This window comes from Hemiscyllium ocellatum, chromosome 12, assembly GCF_020745735.1.
Source record: "Hemiscyllium ocellatum isolate sHemOce1 chromosome 12, sHemOce1.pat.X.cur, whole genome shotgun sequence".
Lineage (NCBI taxonomy): Eukaryota > Metazoa > Chordata > Chondrichthyes > Orectolobiformes > Hemiscylliidae > Hemiscyllium > Hemiscyllium ocellatum.
Genome location: NC_083412.1, coordinates 92,508,598 through 92,531,682, shown reverse-complemented (window position 1 = coordinate 92,531,682; position 23,085 = coordinate 92,508,598). Strand labels below are relative to the sequence as shown.

The 23,085-nt window shown below is 41.6% G+C and overlaps 1 protein-coding gene across 1 annotated transcript in view; it reads right to left on the bottom strand.

The window, feature by feature from the left end:
- Positions 1 to 23,085, bottom strand: part of LOC132820630 (neural cell adhesion molecule 2-like) — a 581,438-nt gene that overhangs the window by 7,926 nt on the left and 550,427 nt on the right. The gene's annotated exons all lie outside the window — the stretch shown is intronic.

Below are 23,085 nucleotides of genomic sequence, written 5' to 3'. Positions count from 1 at the left end.
CAAATGGTGTATGTTCTCATTTTAAACATCCAGTACTATACTCAAATGATTTCAAGAAAGATGAAACTTGGTTAAATATGAAGCAGCTATCATTCTCTTCTCCACATCAATGAGCTTTTACCTAATACTCAGAGGTGTGACCCTAATGGCCGCAACATGATTCTTGTCATAGAGTCATAGAGGTGTACATCATGGAAACAGACCCTTCAGTCCAAATTGTTCATGCCGACCAGATATCCCAACCCAATCGAGTCCCACCCGCCAGCACCCACCCAAACCCCTCCAAACCCTTCCTATTCATATACCCATTGACATGCCTTTAAATGTTGTAATTGTACTAGCCTCCACCACTTCCTCTGTCAGCTCATTCCATACACATACCACCCTTTGTGTGAAAAGGTTGCCCCTCAGGTCTGTTTTATATTTCCCCTCTCACTCCTAACCTATGACCTCTAGTTCAGGACTTCCCCACCCCAGGGAAAAGATCTTCTCTATTTATGCTAGCCATGTCCTTCATGGTTTTATAAAGCTCTATAAGGTCACCCTCAGTCTCCGACGCACCAGGGAAAACAGCCCAAGGCTAATCAACCTCTCCCTATAGCTCAAATTCTCCAACCTTGGCAACATTCTTGTAAATCTTTTCTGAACCCTTTCAAGTTTCACAACATCATTCCGATAGGAAGGAGACCAGAATTGCACACAATATTCTAAAAGTGGCCTAACCAACATCCTGTACAGTCACAACATGACCTCCCAATTCCTATACTCAATACTCTGACCAATAAAGGAAAGCATATCAAACACCTTCTTCACTATCCTATCTATCTGTGACTCTACTTCCAAGCAGCTATGAACCTGCACTCCAGGGTCTCTTTGTTCAGCAAAACTCCCTAGGACCTTACCATTAAAGGTATAAGTCATGCTAAGATTTGCTTTTCCAAAAGCAGCACCTCACATTTATCTGAATGAAACTCCATCTGCCACTTCTCAGCCCATTGACCCATCTGATCAAGATCCCATTGTAATCTGAGGTAACCTTCTTCATTGTCCACTTTACCTCCAATTTGGGTGTCAACTGCAAACTTACTAACTATACCTCTTAAGCTCACATCCAACTCATTTATATAAATGAAAAAAAGTAGAGGACCCAGCACCAATCCTTGTGACACCCCACTGGTCACAGGCCTCCCGTCTGAAAAACAACTCTTCACCACCACCCTCTGTCTTCTACCTTTGAGCCAGTTCAGTATCCAAATGGCTAGTTCTCCCTGTATTCCATGAGATCTAATCTTGCTAACCAGTCTCCCATGGGAAACTTGTCGAACACCTTACTGAAGTCCATATAGATCACGTCTACTGCTCTGCCCTCATCAATCGTCTTTGTTACTTCTTCAAAAAACTCAATCAAGTTTGTGAGATGATTTCCCATGTACAAAGCCATATTGACTATCCCTAATCAGTCCTTGCCTTTCCAGATACATGTACAACCTGACCCTCAGGATTCCCTTCGACAACATATGTCAACAGACATCATCCAGAGATCTATGTGGGGTTAAAGCAAGATTAATGGGGTCCAGAAGACATTAGATTTACCTCTGCTAATTGCTCAGCAATGATTTGATAGAATGTGGAGTTCACAACTGAGATGGTGAAGTGTCAGTGACTGACCTTAATATCGAGGCCACATTGACTGAATGTGGCATAGAGGAGCTCAAGCAAAAGTAGAATCAATGGATATCGGGGAAATCTCTCCATTGATTGGAGTTATATATAATGTAAGATAGTTGTGGTTGTTGAGCATCAGTTATCTCAACCCCAGATCATCTCATCAGGGGTTTGTCAGGATAGTGTCCTCAACTCAACCATCTTCAGCTGCTTCACCGATGACTTTCCCTCTGTCATAAGGTCTGAAGTGAGATGTTTGCTATGAGATGTAGTGTATGTTTTAATACCCACTGATGATTGTTCAATTTTCAGCACTATGGACTTCAGCACTCCTTAGATATAGAAAAACTTCACGTGCAAATGCAGCAAGACTTGTACAATATTCAAAAGAGTGGGAAGTATTATTCACACTACACATATACCAAGCAATCATCATCAACAGAGACAGAGACAATCTACAAACTCCCTTTGAAATTCAATAGGATTACCATCACTGATATATCCCCATCATAGGGGTTACCATTGACCAGAAATTGAACTGGACTTGCCTTATAAATACAGTAACTACAAGAGCAGGTCACAGGTTGGGTATACAGCAGTGAGCAGCTCACCTGAATTTCCACAGTCTGTCCATCATCAACAAGATACAAATCAAGAGTGTGATGAAATATTCCCCACGTACCTGGATGGCTGCAGCTCCAAGAACACTCAAATACTTATCATCTAGGCCAAAGCAGCCCACCTTACTGGCACCACATTCACAAACACCTACTTCCTCTACCACCGACACTCAATAATAGTAGTGTGTATTTTCTACAGAAGCACAGCAGAAACTCACTAAAAATTCTTACACAGACTATCCAAATGCATAAGCACTGAAAGGACAATGGTAGTAGATACATGGGAACTCCAGGCCCTTCAAGTTCCTCTCCAAGTCAGTTACTGTTCTGATTTGGAAATATATCACCATTCTTTCACTGTTGCTGGGTCAATATCCTGGAATTCCCTCACAAAGGGCATTATGGGTCAACCTACTACACATGGACTGCAGCTCATTACCATCTTCTCAAGGGCAACTAGGAGCAGGCAATAAATGCTGGCCAAACAGCAACAGCCACATCATAAGAGTGAATAAAAAAATATACTGAGGAGGAAGTGAATGCCCCTAAGGATGCACATCAATGCTCTATCACACTTAATAGCAGGAAAAGTGGGCACATGGTGACAGAAAGAGTTACAAGAGAGGATTTGGAGATACTGATTTGCTCATCCTCACAGCCATTGAAGAGGTTTTCCCACAAATAAGTGGGGCTGCACCATTGGCCCAGACAAGGATGGAGGGGCCTTGTCTGTAACAGAGACAGAGGGTTCGTGTGAGGATTAGGGGAGAGTTTACAACCCTATTGGTGACACATTCTTTACTAGAGATAGGAAGGACTCAAATGGCTTGAGGATTTAAGAAATTGTGCATGCTGGAATTAGTGAAATGCAAACACTTGGGAATGTCTATATGTTCTTTGAGATTCTCCTGCTGTGAAATGCTGTGTGCTCGCAATCACCATGAATTTGAAATATGACCATAAATTTCCTCCTGCACAGGTAAACCTCTACATGTTTCAATTACAAGCCTCAAGGGTCTCACTTAAATCTCTGATACAGAAGCTTCAGAAGATGCAGTGGCACAGCACACAATGACCACCATGGGCCCTACAGGTGAAGTGAATTGTCCAGTTCCTCTAGATCCTGATGAAGGTTCATGTTGTATTATTATTTGGAACACCGATTCCAAAGAGGTTGTGTGCTACATTGAGTAAGCATAAAATTTACCTGTACAGTATATGTCTGCAGGCAGCCATTATGAGTAAGTTTCATTTACGTAGCTTCTCAACAGAGATGGCAGCATTACAGAATACTCAGGCACTGCAATCTGTTACACTCCTGCCCCACTAAATAAAAAATACATTAAAATCTACATAACTTTCCAGAATACAATGAGACTGAACCAACAATATCAGAAAATTTAATAGGTCAGATTGTCTATTTATCCACACTGTTATCACAACCAAAACATTTATGATTGATAATTTCAGAGGTAATTTTGATAACATTTTTTCCCCTTATTTCATTTTACTTACCTGGTTTGTTATTCTTTCTGCCTGAGTTTCTCCTTCCACGTGTCCTTTCAACATGTGCAATTATGTCACATCTGGACTTTAACTTTGACTGCCTGCTGCATTTAATGGATGGAACTTTGACATTCATTCTTTTGTCTCAATCAAAAACTTGGATGAATTGCGCTACATCAGTGGATGTTGTGATATTGGCAATCTTTCAGTTTCATTCTGACTCTCATTTGGAGGCTAGTAATTAAAATTAGGACTAAAGGAGGTTTCTCAATGTCTTCCTTTGTCATATTTTATTATTTGATTAGATGATCCAAATGACATTGACAGTGTCTCACTCCAAGTTATGCAGCTTGATTCTTCACATAACTTCAATCACACATACCCAGTTATCAGTTTGATATTCTTTTTGCTGAATTCTCTAAGCATCATGTCTGGTATATCATAATGGTCCTTACATTGCCTTGTTTGTTTTCTCTTTCTTTCTTATTGGCATCAGATTTTAACAAATTAATCCTTGTTCTAGGAGTGTTTTTGGACACTCATCCATAAGATGAACACTTGTTGCAAACTTTCTTCAGTAAGATAACCCAATGGTCCCTAGTTTTTGCTGCCTAGCTTGTCACCAAGAAAATACTCCTGTAAAAGCCTCTTTACAAGCTGTGTATTTCATTCTACAGTACCATTCAGTGCCTGCCGCCTCCTTGCTCAGAAGCAGTTCAAACTCTTTTGATGTAAACTGCAGTCCATGATTTGAAACCAGTACCTCTGGTGACACATGCATTGCACTCCAAACCGACTTCTCAAACCTGCAACAGCTTGGATCCTTGTGGTGTTGGGTTGAGACTTAACCTTTTCTAGTCTTGATCAAAACAAGGTACAGTTGCCCAACTAAATAAATAGATCAACATGTATTTGTTCCAATGGGTTTCTTGAGTTTAACCAAGGAATGAGCAGAACAATGTTCCATCATTTCCATGAATTTAAGAATAGGATTAGGCCATTCATCCCCTCAACTCTCTTCCACCATTCAATGTGATCATGGCTAATCTGTGGTCTAACCCCACAAATCTGCCTTTGGTATATATTCCTTAATAACTTTGCTGAACAAAAGTAAAATCTGCCTCAGATTTAAAATTAGTAACTGATCTAGAATCAACTGCTGTTTGTGGCAGAGAGTTCTAAACCTCTACCACCCTTTATCTTTATCTACCCAGTTAGTATTTTGATAAAAACGATCAGAACACTGGATAACTTTCTAAATTCTAGATCATACTTCACAACTTTTCAACAATGCTTCAATATTTTTGTTCATGCTTGCATGGCAAGATTAGTATCCTAACACTGATTTTGTATGGACTATCTATGAGAGGTCTTGATTATATTCCTCCAACCAATCTCCTTCTAAATGTTAGTTTATTTCTGTGTGTGATATATTCCTGCAATTTTGCATATTGGACTCTTAATGCTAACTATTCATGACATAATTGAGCACCTTACTGAGCATCACATCTTTGTGAATTTCTTCACTAGTGTTATTGACCAGGGCAGACCTCCTCAACATATTTTAAGAATGTAGTCTAGACTCTAACTTTTTCTTATTTGAAAGGCAGATGTGAAGTGGGTGTTCCAGGTCTGATGCAGTTGGTCAAACTACTCAGCTTTAAGCAAAACACAATTTATTTAAACTGTTATGAAAATGTGGATGTACTTTAAGAAAGTTAAAAGCAGCAGCACTACTGGACAAAGCACCAAGTGTTCTCAATAAGGCAGCAACGTAATACTTGCTTAAACAACTCAATTAGCTTGTTGTCTGGAGAGAAAAACAAATTCGAATTCAGCCAATCAGTTTAAATTATACCCCCAAAATATCAAGCTCTAATCCAGTTTGAATTGAGTGCATTGACAATCTTAAAAGCCAATGACAACCTGATGCCTTTGGGGGTATAAGACTGGGGGAGATTGAACAGTTGAGAGGAGAACTGCCCACTCCAGCATGTAAACAGACCGCTTGAAAATAGCTCTTGTAAAAGTACCTTTTCAATCAGAAACCTGTGATGCAGAAATTCCTAAGATGAAGAAAAGGTAACACAGGAAGCTGCCTGGTTTGGGGATAAGAAGTATTATAGAACGGAACGTAAAAGATAGGTTAGAGGAAGAAATTGTAAGTAGTGGTTAGTTGACTATTCACTGGAAAATACTGCCTGCACATTCCCTTCAAACTGTTACAACATGTGATAAACCCTCCTGCTTAATTTAAAACCAGCAACACTGAAAGGATCAATCCCGTGCAGTAATCTGTAAATATGTGAGTGCCCAAGGACTATTTAAAGTAAAAATTGAAACTTTATTTCTTAAAGTATAACAGAGAATACGTAACCAACAATTACTTACAACGCCTTCCTCTAACTTATCCTTTACCTTCCCTTCTATAATACTAGTCCAATAACACTCCTAATTAAGATTTTAAAAAAACATTTCTTATCTCAGAAACAGGCAGCTTTCGTTCTTCTATTCGGATCTTCCTGTATCTTTTTTCTTCTTAAGAATTTCTGTGTCACAGGTTACGGATCAAAAAGGTACATTTTAAGAGAGCTATTTTCAAATAGTCTGTTTATTTGCTTGGTAGTTCTCCTCTCAACTGTTCAATTATCCCAGGTCTTATATCCCCAAAGCATCAGATTGTCAATATACTCATTACAAACTTCATTGGAAGTTGGTATTTTTTTCGGGGTATAATTGATAGGCTGAATTTGAATTTGTTTTTGTTTCCAGGCAATGAGCTAATCGGGTTGTTTGAGCAAGTGTTACGTTGTTGTCTTGTGCTATGTCTAGTAGTTCTGCTGCTTTTAACTCTCTTAAAGTACACCCACATCTTCGTAAGAAAATACTACAGATAAAACATGAAAAAAGAAAGCAAAATTTTGAATAACTTAACAATTGGAAAACTTAACTGAATACTTGTTAAAGTAACTTGACCAATTAACTGTTCCAATCTCATAAACACACCCCTTGGCAAAAAAGGTAATTTCAAACCACAGATTCTTCCAGTCCAGGAGGGAACAACAAGAAGAGACAATTCAGTGAAAGTCAGTGAGGAATCATTTCCTGAAGCTTGCAACCCTTCTGGTACACTAAAACAAGCTAGAAATCCTGAATTGGGAGAACTGGCCATTCCCCTTCCTTTTATTAAAAAGGTTTTAATAAAAACTTAAAGGTCTCTTACACTATTAATTCAGGTTGCCCCCCAAACCACTTCAACACCTATGCCTTTACAACCTCCCTTCAAAAATCAAATTGGGACAAAATAACCTTTTTAAAGTGATAGTATTGTCACACAAGTTTCTCTGTCAAATACTGGCATATCATGTGTCAGTAAATGATTCAGAGGTAATTCTTCATAGGAAATTTGAAATAATATGACATCTACATGATCTGCTAACTTACAATGTTGAATCTTGTAATACTTTGATCTTTTAGTGCTTTTTGCACTGTCCTCTCTTAGCTTTGTTAAAGAGGGCTTTTGTCAAGTAATTAGATGCATCATGATATTCTAGCCGAATACTAACTTGAACTTGCATTGGAATACTGTTATTGACATCATGAGTCTGTTTCCATAATTTTGCATCATGGGACAAGATTAGATTAGATTACATACAGTGTGGAAACAGGCCCTTTGGCCCAACAAGTCCAAACCGACCCGCCGAAGCGCAACCCACCCATACCCCTATATTTACCCCTTACCTAACACTATGGGCAATTTAGCATGGCCAATTCACCTGACCCGCACATCTTTGGACTGTGGGAGGAAACCAGAGCACCCGGAGGAAACTCACGCAGACACGGGGAGAACGTGCAAACTCCACACAGACAGTTGCCTGAGTTGGGAATTGAACCCGGGTCTCAGGCGCTGTGAGGCAGCAGTGCTAACCACTGTGCCACCATGCCGCCCACAAGACTTATGAGACTGGGAGAAAATGAGGACTGTTAGATGCTGGAGAGTCAGAATCGAAAAGTGGGATGCTAGAAAAGCACAGCAGGTCAGGCAGCATCCAAGGAGCAGGAGGGTTGACATTTCAGGCATAAATCCTTCATTAGGAATGTCTTGTGACTTGAGATGACTTGTACTCTCTTTCTGAGATGAAGATAGTTAGAAAAACAAGAATGTATTGTCCCATACATCTGCACTATATTTGAGTCTCAGAGTTGAAGAATATGTAGCTTATTCAATACACCATCCAATTCTAACTGTCCAGCTGCCAATCTAATTGTTAACAAGACTTCCCTCACTCTATGATCTTGCTCAGTTTTGTAACAACCTCAATAGAGTGTGTGGACTCTAGGTGAGATATTCATGGCCATCTGTTTGTCTCTGAAACATGGATAGTAAACAGCTTATGAAGGTATAGTCAAGCATCAGCTCAGAGTTGAGGCCCTGGTTCAAGCTGGTGCAATATTCCTGCAGACTGTAAACAACAGAGCAAGCTCTCCTTCTGAAATGCCATGAGACTTCCTCACTAGATTAATTACAGACTCAGGATTAGGTTGGTTACAGGAGACAAAGCAAATTCAGGTATAAACATGCATCTTCATGATTGCTTCATTCAAGACAGTGATGCACCTTTGCACATTTTCAATCCAATATTTGCGGTTTGGATCTTTTGGGATCATTATGCTTAACTTTGAAATTACAGCACAGAAGCTGAGCAGTCAGTTAAATTGGTGCTTACTAATATTTCATTCCCAGACAAGTCTGCTCCCACACCTTTTCATTTCACCCAGTCAAAATAGCCTAATCTTTTTGCCATTATGTGAATAGCTGCTACACTTCCTTGAAGTCTTCACCCTTCCCTCTATTCTAGTTTCTGTGGCCCACTCCATAAACACATTTTTTTGATACATTAATTTGTGGGATGGGGGCATGCTGGAAAGGCCAATATGTGTTGCGCATCCCCAGTTGTGCTTATAATGAGTATCTTGTCACTGTTTCAAAGGGCAGCTGAGAGTCAACCATTTTGCTGTGAGTTGGAATCACATAAAGGTCAGATCAATAAGATGGCAGATTTCCATCCCTAAAGGACCTGAGTGAACATCAACATCAATAATGGTTTCATGGCACCATAACTGAGACTAGCTTTCAGTTCCAAATATATTGGGTTTAAATTGACTGCCATAATGGGATTCGAACATATGTCCCAGAATATTAGTCCAAGCCTCTGGGTTCCTGATCTAGTGACAGTACCATTGCATCTCTAGACCAGGAATACCATGGGGTGTCTAAGTAAATGCAGGAGACTATCAAATTGAAAGAGAATGCGTACAAAGTATCTAAGATCAGCGAGGAACTAGAAGATTAGGAAAGCTTTAAAGGTTAACAGAAAGCCACAAAAAGAGTGATAAAGAAAAATAAGATAGAATATGAGAAAAAAAGGGAAAGAAACTAGTACAGAATATAAAGACAGGTAGCAAAAGTTTCTATAAATATATAAAACAAAAAGTAAATATTAGGGGCATTTAGTCATTGGATATGATGACATGGCTGAGGTATTGAATAGGTACTTTGTGTCAGTTTTCACAGTGGAGGACACTAATAACATGCCAGAAATTGACAATGAGACAAACGTAGGCGACAACCTGGAAGCAATCATTATCATGGAAGAGGTAGTCATAGAGTCATTGAGATGTACAGTATGGAACAGACCCTTCGGTCCAACCTGTCCATGCCAACCAGCTATCCCAACCCAATCTAGTCCCACCTGCCAGCGCCCAACCCATATCCCTCCAATTCATATACCCATCCAAATGCCTCTTAAATGTTGCAATTGTACCAGCCTCCACCACATCCTCTGGCAGCTCATTCCATACACTTACCACCCTTTGCGTGAAAAAGTTGCTGCTTCGGTCTCTTTTATACCTTTCCCCCTCTCACCCTAAACCTATGCCTTCTAGTTCTAGACTCCCCACCCAGGGAAAAGACTTTGTCTATTTATCCTATCCATGCCCCTCATAATTTTGTAAACCTCTAGAAGATCACTCCTCAGGCTCCAATTCTCCAGGGAAAACAGCCCCAGCCTGTTCAGCCTCTCCCTGTAGCTCAAATCCTCCAACCCTGGCAACATCCTTGTAAATAGTTTCTGAACCCTTTCAAGTTTCACAACATCTTTCTGATAGGAAGGAGACATGAATTGCACACAATACTCCAACAGTGGCCTAACCAATGTCCTGTACAGCCACAACATGACCTCCCAACTCCTGTACTCAATACTCTGGCCAATAAAGGGAAGCATACCAAATGCCTTCTTCACTATCCTATCTACCTGCGACTTCACTTTCAAGAAGCTGTGAACCTGCACTCCAAGGTCTCTTTGTGTAGGGCAAGCTAATGGAGTTAAGGGTAGAGAAGTCTCCTAGCCCTGATGGAATGCATCCCAGGGTACTAAAGTAGATGGCGAGAGAAATTGCAATTGCACTTGTGGTAAGTTTCCAAAATTCATTGGGCTTCAGGGCAGTTCCAGCAGATTGGAAAACAGCAAATGTGGTGCCACTGTTTGAAAAGGGTGGTAAGCCAGAGTTGGGGAATTATAGACCAGTGAGCTTAACCTCTGTAGTGGGGATGTTGCTTGGGTCAATTGTCAAGGAAGAAATAACAAGGCATCTAGATAAACTTGTCGCATTGGGCAGAAGGAGCATGGGTTCATGAAGGGCAGGTCATGCTTAACTAATCTTTTGGAATGCTATGAAGACATATGAGCACAGTGGACAACAGGGACCCAGTAAATATGGTGCACCTATATTTCTAAAAGGTCTTTGAAAGAGGCTGCTGCATAAGATAAAGATGCAAGGCATTATGGGCAATGTATTAGCATGGATAGAGGATTGGTTGATGAACAGGAAGCAACTCTGTTTGGCAAACAGTAACTAGTGGTGTGCCTCAGGGATCAGTGTTGGACCAAAATTATTCATAATTTACGTAGATGATTTAGAGTTGGGGATCATGTGTAGTGTGTCAAAGTTTGTAGATGACTCTAAGATAAGTGTTAGAGCGATGTGTGCAGAGGACTTTGAAACTTTGCAGAGGAATGTAGATAGTTTAAGTGAGTGGACAAAGTTCTGGCAGATGGAATACAATGTAAATAAATGTGAAATCATCCATTTTGGTAGAAGGAGCAGTGAAAAATGACTATTACTTGATATGTTAAAAGTTTGCAGTGTGCTGCGATGCAGAGAGACCCGTGTGTCCTTGTGCATCAATCGCAGAAGGTTGGTCTGCAGATGCAACAGGTATTTAGGAAGGAAAATGGAATTTGTCCTTCATTGCTGAAGGGATTGAGGTTAAAAGCAGGGAGGTTATGTTGCAACTGCTCAAGGTACTGGGTGGCCACACCTGGGGTTCTACGTTTGGCTTTGCTCTCCTTACATGAGAAAGGAAGGGGTGCAAAGGAGGTTCACTAGATTGATTCCAGAGTTAGAGTTATAGAGTCATAGAAATGTACAGCATGGAAACAGACCCTTCGGTCCAACCTGTCCCTGCCGACCAGATATCCAAACCCAATCTAATCCCATCTGCTGGCACCCAGCCCATATCCCTCCAAACCCTTCCTATTCATATACCCATCCAAATGCCTCTTAAATGTTGCAATTGTACCAGCCTCTATCACATCCCCTGGCAGCTCATTCCATACACGTACCACCCTCTGCGTGAAAAAGTTCCACCTTACGTCTCTTTTATATCTTTCCCCTCTCACCCAAAACCTATGCTCTCTAGTTCTGGACTCTCCAGTCCCAGCGAAAAGACTTTGTCTATTTATCCTATTCAAGCCCCTCATAATTTTGTAAACCTCTATAAGGTCACCCCTCAGCCTCCGACGCTCCAGGGAAAACAGCCCCAGCCTGTTCAGCCTCTCCCTATAGCTCAAATCCTCCAACCCTGGCAACATCCTTGTAAATCTTTTCTGAACCCTTTCAAGTTTCACATCTTTCCGATAGGAAGGAGACCAGAATTGCATTCAATATTCCAACAGTGGCCTAACCAATGTCCTGTATAGCAGCAACATGACCTCCCAACGCCTGTACTCAATACTCTGACCAATAAAAGAAAGCATACCAAATGCCGCCTTCACTATCCTATCTACCTGCGACTCCACTTTCAAGGAGCTATGAATCTGCACTCCAAGGTCTCTTTATTCAGCAACACTCCCTAGGACCTTGTCATTAAGTGTATAAGTCCTGCTAAGATTTGCTTTCCCAAAATGCAGCACTCGCATTTATCTGAATTAAACTCCATCTGCCACTTCTCAGCTCATTGGCCCATCTGAGCTGACAATGTGTCGCTGGTTAAAGCACAGCAGGTCAGGCAGCATCCAAGGAACAGGAAATTCGACGTTTCGGGCCAGAGCCCTTCACCAGGAATCATTGGCCTATCTGGTCCAGATCCTGTTGTAATCTGAGGTAAACCTCTTCGCTGTCCAGTACACCTCCAATTTTGGTGTCATCTGCAAACTTACTAACTGTACCTCTTATGCTCACATCCAAATCATTTATGTAAATGACAAAAAGTAGAGGACCCAGCGCCAATCCTTGTGGCACTCCACTGGTCATAGGCCTCCAGTCTGTAAAACAACCCTCCACCACCACCCTCTGTCTTCTACCTTTGAGCCAGTTCTGTATCCAAATGGCTAGTTCTCCCTTTATTCCGTGAGATCTAACCTTGCTAATCAGTCCCCCATGGGGAACCTTGTCGAACGCCTTACTGAAGTCCATACAGATCACATCTATTCCTCTGCCCTTATCAGTCTTCTTTGTTACTTCTTCAAAAAACTCAATCAAGTTTGTGAGACATGATTTCCCACGCACAAAGCCATGTTGACTATCCCTAATCAGTCCTTGCCTTTCCAATTACATGTATATCCTGTCCCTCAGGATTCCCTCAAACAACTTGACCACAACTGATGTCAAGCTCACTGGTCTATAGTTGCCTGGCTTGTCTTTACCGCCCTTCTTAAACACTGGCTGAGTAGACTGGGAATATATTCATTGGAATTTAGAAGAATGAGGGGGAGAATCTTACAGATACTTATAAAATTCTAAAGGGAATAGATAAAATAGACCTAGAGAGGATGTTTCCACTGGCAGGTGAAACTAAGACAAGAGGGCATAGCCTCAAAGTTAGGGGGAACAGATTTAGGACTGAATTGAGAAGGAACTTCTTCACTCAGAGGGTTGTGAATCTGTAGGATTCCCTGCCCAGTGAAGTCATTGATGCCACTGCAGTAAATGTTTTTAAAACTAAGGTAGCTATTTTAATGAACAGTAAAGGAATTAAGGGATATGGTGAGTGGCCAGGTAAGTGAAGCTAAGGCCATGAAAAGATCAACCATGATCTTACTGAATGCGGAACAGGCTTGAAGGGCCTGATGGCCTACTCTTGCTCCAAGTTCTTACGTTCACTGCTTTCTCCATTGGAATAGAAAACGATAGTAACGCTGAATTGCTCTCTCAAATCCATTACCCATTAGGAGTTGAATGAGATTGAATTTATAACATTTTATTCCTTTCTGCATTAGAGCCACAGAGTCCAGGATAGTATATGCCATCTGTAAATGGACATCTTGCTGCTTGATAGTTGATGTAGATGCACCACGCAGACAATTGGAATGCACTCTCCGCAGAGAGTCTCCGACTTCCAAAGCAACCCTGGTAAACAATCAATTCGCTCTCTACTTGACTTGACTACAATTGTCTGATCATAAACACAGGTCCATGAGCAAATCATCAGAGTGAAAAGATATATGTGATAGTTTTCAGGGATGACATTAAGATCTATATACACAGGAATTATCATTAGAACTTGCCTTGAGACTGTACTCAGTCTTTGTTAATTCATACAGACAACAGTTTCATTAACCTTGAACTGATTGAATCACCCCAATACTACAGCAGTGAAATCAATCCAGAATCCACACATAGCCAAAGAAAGAGATGTGAGGCTAAATGATCAAACATATGGATTAAAGGGTAGATCTTTAGCAGCATCTGATAGTGAAGTGGGAGGGGCAGAGACAAAGAGGTTTGGAAAGGATATTCCAGAGGAGAAGATAAGGCCATCCTAGTCCAGATTTCAGGTGATGCACAACTGGACACAGTTTTAGGAATGTAGGGACCTTAAAAGGATGGTGCATAACAGTGATAGAGAGTTTTAACTAACAAACTATATATTTCTGTCTATTATTTCTAATCCTCCAGATATGTAAAGGTGGAGAAGGAAAGCATTTTATTCCATCCAAGCTAATACAATTTCGTAAATTGTCTACATCACCAAATCCTGGAAATTCTTTTATCATCTTAAAGAAAGGTTCCAGAAGCATACAAGCAAAAATCTAGGCTATCCTTAATCAAGGATTCCACAATAGATTCTTGGTCCAAATGTTAACAGTAGAACTGAATTCTAAAGGTGGGTTGAGAATGTCTCCGATAACATCAAGACAGCATTTGACCAAGTGTGGTGACAGAAAGGCCTGTGGCATTAAAATCAAAGGGAATTGGGGGAACATTTTCTGCTGGTTGGAGTCATATCTGGCGGAGAGGAAGGTGGTTGTGGTCACTAAAGGTCAGTCATCTCAGAACTATAGTGGCCTCTTGGATTGGCATAGTAACCTCCCAGCCTGGCACAGTGGCCTCCTGGCGTGGCATGGGGACCTACCTGCCTGGCATAGCAAACTCCCCAACAATGTAGTGGCCTCCTGGGGTGGTGTCTTTTCATCTCAGCAAGGCATCCTTGGCCTGGCATGGCGGTCTGAAGCGATCGCCCACCCTCATGATCCTCATGGTGGAGCCTGGTGCAGTTTGGAACGAGGGTCCAGCGCAGACAGGTGGCTCAGTAACAGTGTCTTCTTGGTTGGGGGACCGTTATTCTGAGCAATTATTTTTGCAAACGTGGACATTCTATTTCCCTATTTTCTGTGATCTAGTAACTAAAGAAGCTATACTTAGATACTTTTAAATCTAAGTGGAGCTGTAAGTGGCGACTTTTCACTGTATTGGTTGAGTATATGTGTCAGTGAAGGTCAATTCCAATTCAGCTCCAGGACAACTCTGCAGGAGTTCCTCAGGGTGATGGCTTAGGGCCAACCATCTTCAGCTGCTTCATCAATAACCTTCCCTCCATCATAACATCACAAAAATGAGGATTTTCACAGATTATTGCACAGTTGTTCATTCTATTCTCAGATAATGAAATATCCGATCGCCAGATATAACAAAACCAATGCTAGGTCTATTTAGTGGTAAGTAAGATTGGCACTCAACAAGTGTCAGGCAATAACCATCTCCAGTAAGAGAGAACCTTGAGATTCAATGGAATGTAATCACTGAATCTCCCCATATCAACATTCCAGAGGTCACCCAGGACCAGAACATGAATTCCAATGGTGAAGAACTGATTAGGAACTCGGAATCCTGCACCCAGTAAATCAGCTCTTGACTCCCCAGAGTCCACCATCTACAAGGCATATGTTCAGAAGTGTGGTGGAATACTCCCCAGTTGCCTGGATGAGTGCAGCTCCAACAAAACTCAAGACGTTTTACACCATCCAGAACAAAAAAGGTCACTGTTATGCCAGCTTTTGGGTGGCACGGTGGCACAGTGGTTAGCACTGCTGTCTCACAGTGCCTGAGACCCGGGTTCAATTCCCAACTCAGGCGACTGACTGTGTGGAGTTTGCACGTTCTCCCCGTGTCTGCGTGGGTTTCCTCCGGGTGCTCTGGTTTCCTCCCACAGTCCAAAAATGTGCGGGACAGGTGAATTGGCCACGCTAAATTGCCCGTAGTGTTAGGTAAGGGGTAAATGTAGGGGTATGGGTGGGTTGCGCTTCGGCGGGTCGGTGTGGACTTGTTGGGCCGAAGGGCCTGTTTCCACACTGTAAGTAATCTAATCTAATCTAATCTAATCTTTTAACTGTGTCTGATGTGTGACTCAGTGTCACATGTTACTCCGTATCTCCTGAGGAGCTCCTGGGTTAATTTAAGATGTTCCAGCAGTTGTATAAGTATAATGTGTCACTGTTGTTACAATGGTTGGAATTGTCCTCTCAGGACACTGTAAAATTTCCTTTAAAGAAACTCAAACAAGTTGTAGTGGTGATAATCACTCTTTGCATCTAAGCTTGGTGGAGGGACAAGTAATGTTGAAGAGATTGGAAGGCTGCAGAAGGACTTGGGCAACAAGGAGAATGGCAAGTAAGTGTCAGATGGAGTACAATATGGGAAAGTGTGAGGCTGTGCACTAAGGAAAGAAAATGTAGATGTAGACTATTTTCTGAATTTGGAAAGGCTTTGAAAATCTGGAACACAAAGGGACATGAGAGTCCTAGTTCAGTACACTCTTAAGGTTAACACGCAGGTTCAGTTGGCAATTAAGAAGGCAAATGCAACGTAAGCATTTATTTCAAGAGGGCGAGAATTCAAGACCAGAAATGTACTGCTGAGGCTGCATAAGACTACATTTGGAATATTGTGAGCAATTTTGGGCCCCACATTTAAGGAAGGGTGTGCTGGCATTGGAGAGGTCCAGAGGAGGTTTACAAGAATGATCCCAGGGAAGAAGGGCCTGTCATATGAGGGGAGATTAAGGATTCTGAATCTGTATTTGATGTGGTTTAAGAATGAGAGAATTTGAAGAATACTAAGAGGCTTAGATAGAGTGGAAGGGGACAATATGTTTCCTCTAGTAGGTGAGACTAGGACATGAGGACACAGCATCAGAGTGAAGGCACAACCCTTTAGAACTGAGATGAAGAGAAATTTCTTCAGCTGAGGATGTGGACTCTGTGGAACCGTTGCTGCAGCCGGCTATGAGTTGCACAGCCAGAGTCATACAGCATTGAAATAGGCCTTTCAGCCCATAATGTCTATGCCAACCAAAAAACACCAAATTACACTCATTCCATTTAACTGCATTTCATCCATAACCTACTATCCCCTGGCATTTTAAAGATCAGATGCTTCTTAAATGCTGTGAGAGTACCTGTCTCCACCAGCCTCTCATGCACCATGTTCCATATTACTATCACCTTCTGGGTGAAAGAATTTTCTCTCAAATCTCCTATAAACCATTTGCCTCTCACCATACACTTATGTAATCTGGTTTTAGATCTGGTCTGCCATGCGGAAGATATTCTCACGATCTCATAATTTTATATACTTCAATCAGATCCCCCCCCTTCGCCTCCTCTACTCTCAAAGTAAACAAACCCAGCCTGTCCAGTCTCTTTTCATCTTGTAGACTTTCTTCCCAGGAAACTTCTTAGTGAACCTCCACTGCACCCTCTCCAGTGCAATCACGTCCTTCTGATAGTGTGGCAACCAGAATGGCACACAGTATTCATCTGTGGCCTAACCAATGTTTAGGAAGTTGTAGCAGGTCTTCTTTACTCCTAGATGTATGCCCTGATTAATGAAGACGAACATCCTATCTTCTTCACCAACCTATCTACCGTGCTGCACCTCTATCTGAAACATTAACTTTGATTTATCAACACAGATGCTGCCTAACCTGCTAAGATTTTCTGATTCTGATTACTAGCATCTGCAGTTCTTTTATTTTCCACATAGACCACATTAACTGCATTATCCTCATCAATAAAGTTTGTCAGCTTTCAAAAATCTCAATTAAATTAGTCAGACAGGATCTCCATGCCAACTATGCCCAATCAATCCCTGCCTTTCCAAATATTGATTAATGCTATGCCTCGGAATTTTTTCCAATATTTTCCTTCCCCTGACATCAGACTAACTGGTCTGTCCCTACCCAACCTATCCCTGTTGCCCTTCTGGAACAAAGGAGCCACATTAAAAATCCTCCAATCATCTGTTGTCAGTGAAATATGAAATATCTCCGCTAGGGCACCAGCTATCTTCTCCCTTGCCTTCTTCAATACTATATAATTGAAGTTTCTTGGATGCGACCTTATTAGATTACAGCAAATATAATGCAGCCTTCCAACATGAAAAGGTTCCACACCTCTGTTCTAACCTAATCTAGTCCCATTTGCCAGCACTTGGCCCTCATCCCTCTAACTCCTTCATCTTCATGTACCAATCCAGATGCCTTTTAAATCATTTTTGGGTGGGTTTAAACTAATTCAGCAGGGGGGTGGGAACCTAACTGGTAGTCCGAGTATATAGGAGGTAGAGAGTAGTGAGGTCAGAACTAAGGTTTCAAGGTTGCAAGAAGGCACTGACAAACAAGAAGTTGATTTGAAGTGTGTCTACTTCAATGCCAGGAGAATCTAGAATAAGATGTTTGAACTTGCAGCATTGGTTAGTACCTGGGATTTCGATGCTGTGGTCATTTCAGAGACGTGGGTAGAGCAGGGACAGGAATGGTGATTGCAGGTTCCGGGATCTAGATGTTTCAGTAAGAACAGAGAAAATGGTAAAAGGGGGTGGGGGTGGGTTGTTGTTAGGGGTAAGGTGACATTGCCAGTCAAGGGCAGTATGACGGTTGCAGAAAGGACATTTGATGTCTTTTCTACTGAGGTAGTGTGGGTTGAGATTAGAAACAGGGAAGAAGGGGTCACCCTGTTGGGAGATTTCTATAGGCCTCCGAATAGTTCCAGAGATGTAAAGGATAGGTTGGCAAGGATGATCCTCAGTAGGAGTGAGAGTGACAGGGTAGTTGTTATGGGGTCTTTAACTTCCCGACTATTGACTGGAAATACTATAGTGCAAGCATTTTAGATGGATCAATTTTTATCCAATGTGTGCAGGAGGGTTTTCTGACACAATATGTAGACTGGCCAACAAGGGGCAAGGCCACATTTGATTTGGTACTGGGGGATGAACCCGACCAGGTGTTAGATTTGGAGGTATGTTTAGCACTTTGGTGATAGTGACCACAAGTCGGTTATGTTTAGTTTAGTGATAGAAATGGACTGATATATACTGCAGGGCAAGACTTATAACTGGGGGAAAGACAATTATGCTGCGATTAGATAAGATTTAATATGCATAGGATGAGGAAGTATACTACAGGGGATGGACACAATTGAAATATTGAGCTTATTTAAGGAACAGCTATTGTGGGTTTTCGATAAGTATGTATCTGTCAGGCAGGGAAGAAGTTGTCGAGCGAGGGCGCCATGGTTTACAAGGGAAGTTGAATCTCATGTCAAGAGGAAGAAGAAGGCTTATGTTAGGATGAGATGTGATGGCTCAGTTAGGGCGCTTGAAGGTTACAAGGTAGCCTGGAAAAACCTAAAGAGAGAGCTAACAAGAGCCAGGAGCAGACATGTGAAGTTGTTGGCAGATAGGATCAAGGAAAACCTAAGGAATAAAAGAATGCCTTGAGTAAGAATAAGGCCAATCAAGCACCGTAGTGGGATATTTTGCGTGGAGTCAGGAAGAGAAAGGGGAAGTGCGAAATGAATACTTTTCATCAGTATTCACACTAGAAGAAAAACAATGTTGTTGAGGAGAATACTGAGATATAAGCTACTAGACCAGATGGGATTGAGGTTCACATGGAGGAGGTGTTAGCAATTCAGGAAAGTGAAAAATAGATAAGTTCCCTGGGCAAGATGGGATTTATTCTAGGATTCTCTGGGAAGCCGAGGAGGAGATTGCTAAGAATTGGCTTTGATCTTTAGGTCATCATTGCCTACAGGAATAGTGTCTGAAGATTGGAAGATAGCAAATGTTGTTCCCTTATTCAAGTAGGGGAGCAGAGACACCCTGACCAGTGTAGACCAGTGAGTCTTACTTCAGTTGTGGGTAAAGTGTTGGAAAAGTTAATAAGAGATAGGATTTATAATGATCTAGAAAAGGAATACGTTGATTAGAGATAGTCAACATAGTTTTGTGAAGGGTAGGTGATCAAACCTTATTGAGTTCTTTGAGAAGGTGATCAAGCAGGTGGATGGGGATAAAGTAGTTGATGTGGTGTACATGGATTTCAGTAAGGCATTTGATAAGATTCCCCACAGTAGGCTATTATACAAAGACAGAGGCATGGGATTGATGGTTTGTATCAGGATTTGGCTAGCTGAAAGAAGACAGAGAGTGATGTTTGATGGAAAATATTCATCCTGAAGTTCAGTTACTAGTGGTGTACTGCAAGGACTTGTTTTGGGTCCACTGATGTTTGTCATTTTTGTAAGTGGATGACGACATAGAAGGATGGGTTAGTAAATTTGCAATGACTCTAAAGTCAGTAGAATTGTGAACAGTGACGAAGGATATTGTAGGTTACTACCAGTATGATATACTGCTAGAGGTGATGGAAATTATGGGGATAAGAAAATTACCATTACGGTGCTTTATCTGAATGCTCGTAGTATTCGTAACAAAGTAGATGAATTAATGGTACAAATCATCATGAATAATTATGATGCGGTAGGCATCACAGAGATGTGGTTGCAGGGAGTTCAGGATTGGCAGTTAAACATCCAAGGATTTACAACTTATCAAAAAGACAGAGAGGTGGACAGAAAGGCTCGGGTTGCCTTGTTAGTTACGAATGAAATTAAATCTATGGCACTGAATGACATAGGGTCAGATGATGTAGAGTCTGTGTGGGTGGAATTGAGGAACCACAAAGGCAAAAAAAAAACATAATGGGAGTTATGCACAGACCTCCCAGCATGGGTCAGGACCAGGGATGCAAGATGTACCAGGAAATAGATAGGGCATGTCAGAAAGGCAAGGTCATGGTGATCATGGGGGATTTCAATGTGAAAATTGACTGAGTGAATAACGTTGCCAATGGATCCAAAGAAAAGGAATTCATGGAATGCTTACAGAATAGCTCTTTGGAACAGCTTGTGATGCAGCCCACAAGGGAGCAGGCTACACTGGGCTTAGTGCTATGATGAGTCAGACTTTATAAAAGATCTTAAAGTTAGGGAACACTTAGGAGGCAGCGATCATAATATGGTTGAGTTCAGGCTCCAGTTTGAAAGGGAGAAGGCAAAATCGGAGGTAATGGTGTTACAGTTAAATAAGGCATGAGAGAGGAACTGACGAAAATCAACTGGAAGCAGAACAGAATGGAGAAGACAGTACAGCAACAATGGCAGGGGTTTCTGGGTATAATTGAGGACACAGTACATAGGTACATCCCAAAGAAAACAAAGATTATCCAGGGGTTCATGAGACAGCCATGGCTGACAAAGGAATCAGGAAATGTATCATAAAAAAATGAGAGAGCCTATAAAGTGGCTAAGAGCACTGGGAAATCAGAAGATTGGGAAGACTACAAAAACAAACAGAGGATAACAAAGAGAGAAATAAGGAAGGAGAGGATCAAATATGAAAGTAAGCTAGCCAGTAATATTAGAAATGATGGTAAAATTTTCTTTCCATACATAAGAAACAAAAGTAGAAATTGGTCCCCACCAAATTGATGCAAGAAGGCTAGTGATGGGAGATAAGGAAATAGCTGAAGAACTTAATAAATACTTTGTGTTAGTCTTCACAGTGGAAGATGTGAGTAATATCCCAACAATTAAGGAGAGTCAAGGGGCAGAGTTGAGTATGGTAGCCATTACAAAAGAGAAAGCGCTAGAAAAGTTAAAAGGTCTAAACATTGATAAAACTTCCGGCCTACATCCTAGACTTTTGAGGGAGGTGGCTGAAGAAGTAACAGAGACATTGGTTGTAATCTTTCAAACTTCACTGGAGTCAGGGAAAGTTCCAGATGATTGGAAAATCACTGTTGTAACCCCCTTGTTCAAGAAAGGATCAAGACAAAAGATGGAAAATTATAGGCCGATTAGCCTAACCTCAGTTGTAGGTAAAGTTCTAGAATCCATCGTTAAGGATGAGGTTTCTAAATTCTTGGAAATGCAGGGTCAGATTAAAACAAATCAGCATGGATTTAGCAAGGGGAGGTCGTGTTTGACAAACCTGTTAGAATTTTTTGAAGAGGTAACAAATGGGTTAGACCAGGGAAACCTGGTGGATGTTTTCTACCTAGACTTCCAAAAGGCCTTTGATAAGATGCCTCACGGGAGGCTGCTGTGTAAGGTGAGACTCCATGGTGTTTGAGGTGAGCTAGTGGCATGGATTCAGGATTGGCTCACTGACAGAAGGCAGAGAGTTGGGATTAAAGGTTCTTTATCAGAATGGCAGCTAGTGAGAAGTGGTGTTCCTCAGGGTTCAGTGTTGAGGCCGCAGCTGTTTATTTTATATATTAATGATCTGGATGAGGGAACTGGGGTCATTCTGGTGAAGTTCGCTGATGATACGAAGTTAGGTGAACAGGCAGTTAGTTCTGAGGAGGTGGGGAGGCTGCAGAAAGATTTAGACAGTTTAGGGGAGTGGTCCAAGAAACAGCTGATGAAATTCAATGTGAGCAAATGCGAGGTCTTGCATTTCTGAAAAAAGAATACAGGGATGGACTATTTTATAAATGGTGAGAAAATTTATGAAGCCAAAGCACAAAGGGATCTGGGAGTGCTGGTCCAGGATTCTGTAAAGGTGACTTGCAGGTTGAGTCCATGATTAAGAAAGCGAATGTAATGTTGTCATTTATTTCAAGAGGGTTGGAATATAAAAGCAGCGATGTGCTACTGAGACTTTATAAAGCTCTGGTTAGACCCCATTTAGAATACTGTGTCCAATTTTGGGTCCCATACCTCAGGAAGGACATACTGGCACTGGAGTGTGTCCAGCGGAGATTCACACGGATGATCTATGAAGAACAGCTGAGGAACCTGGGATTATATTTATTAGAGTTTAGAAGGTTGAGGGGAGATCTAATAGAAACTTACAAGATAATGCATGGCTTAGAAAGGGTGGACGCTGGGAATTTGTTTCCGTTAGGCGGGGAGACTAGGACCCGTGGGCACAGCCTTAGTATTAGAGGGGGTCAATTTAAAACAGAAATGAGGAGACATTTCTTCAGCCAGAGAGTGGTAGGCCTGTGGAATTCATTGCCACAGAGCACAGTGGAGGCTGGGACATTAAATGTCTTCAAGGCAGAGATTGATAAATTCTTAATCTCACAAGGAATTAAGGGATACGGGGAGAGTGCGGGTAAGTGACGTTGAAATGCCCATCAGCCAGGATTGAATGGTGGAGTGGATTTGATGAGCCGAATGGCGTTACTTCCACTCCTATGTCTTATAGTCTTATAGATAAGCTGCAGAGCTGGGCTGAGAGGTGGCAAATGGAGTTTAATGCGGAAAAGTGTGAAGTGATTCACTTTGGAAGGACTGACAGGAACGCAGAGTACTGGGCTAATGGTAAGATTCTTGGTAGTGCCGAAGAGCAGAGAGATCTCAGTGTCCAAGTACATAGA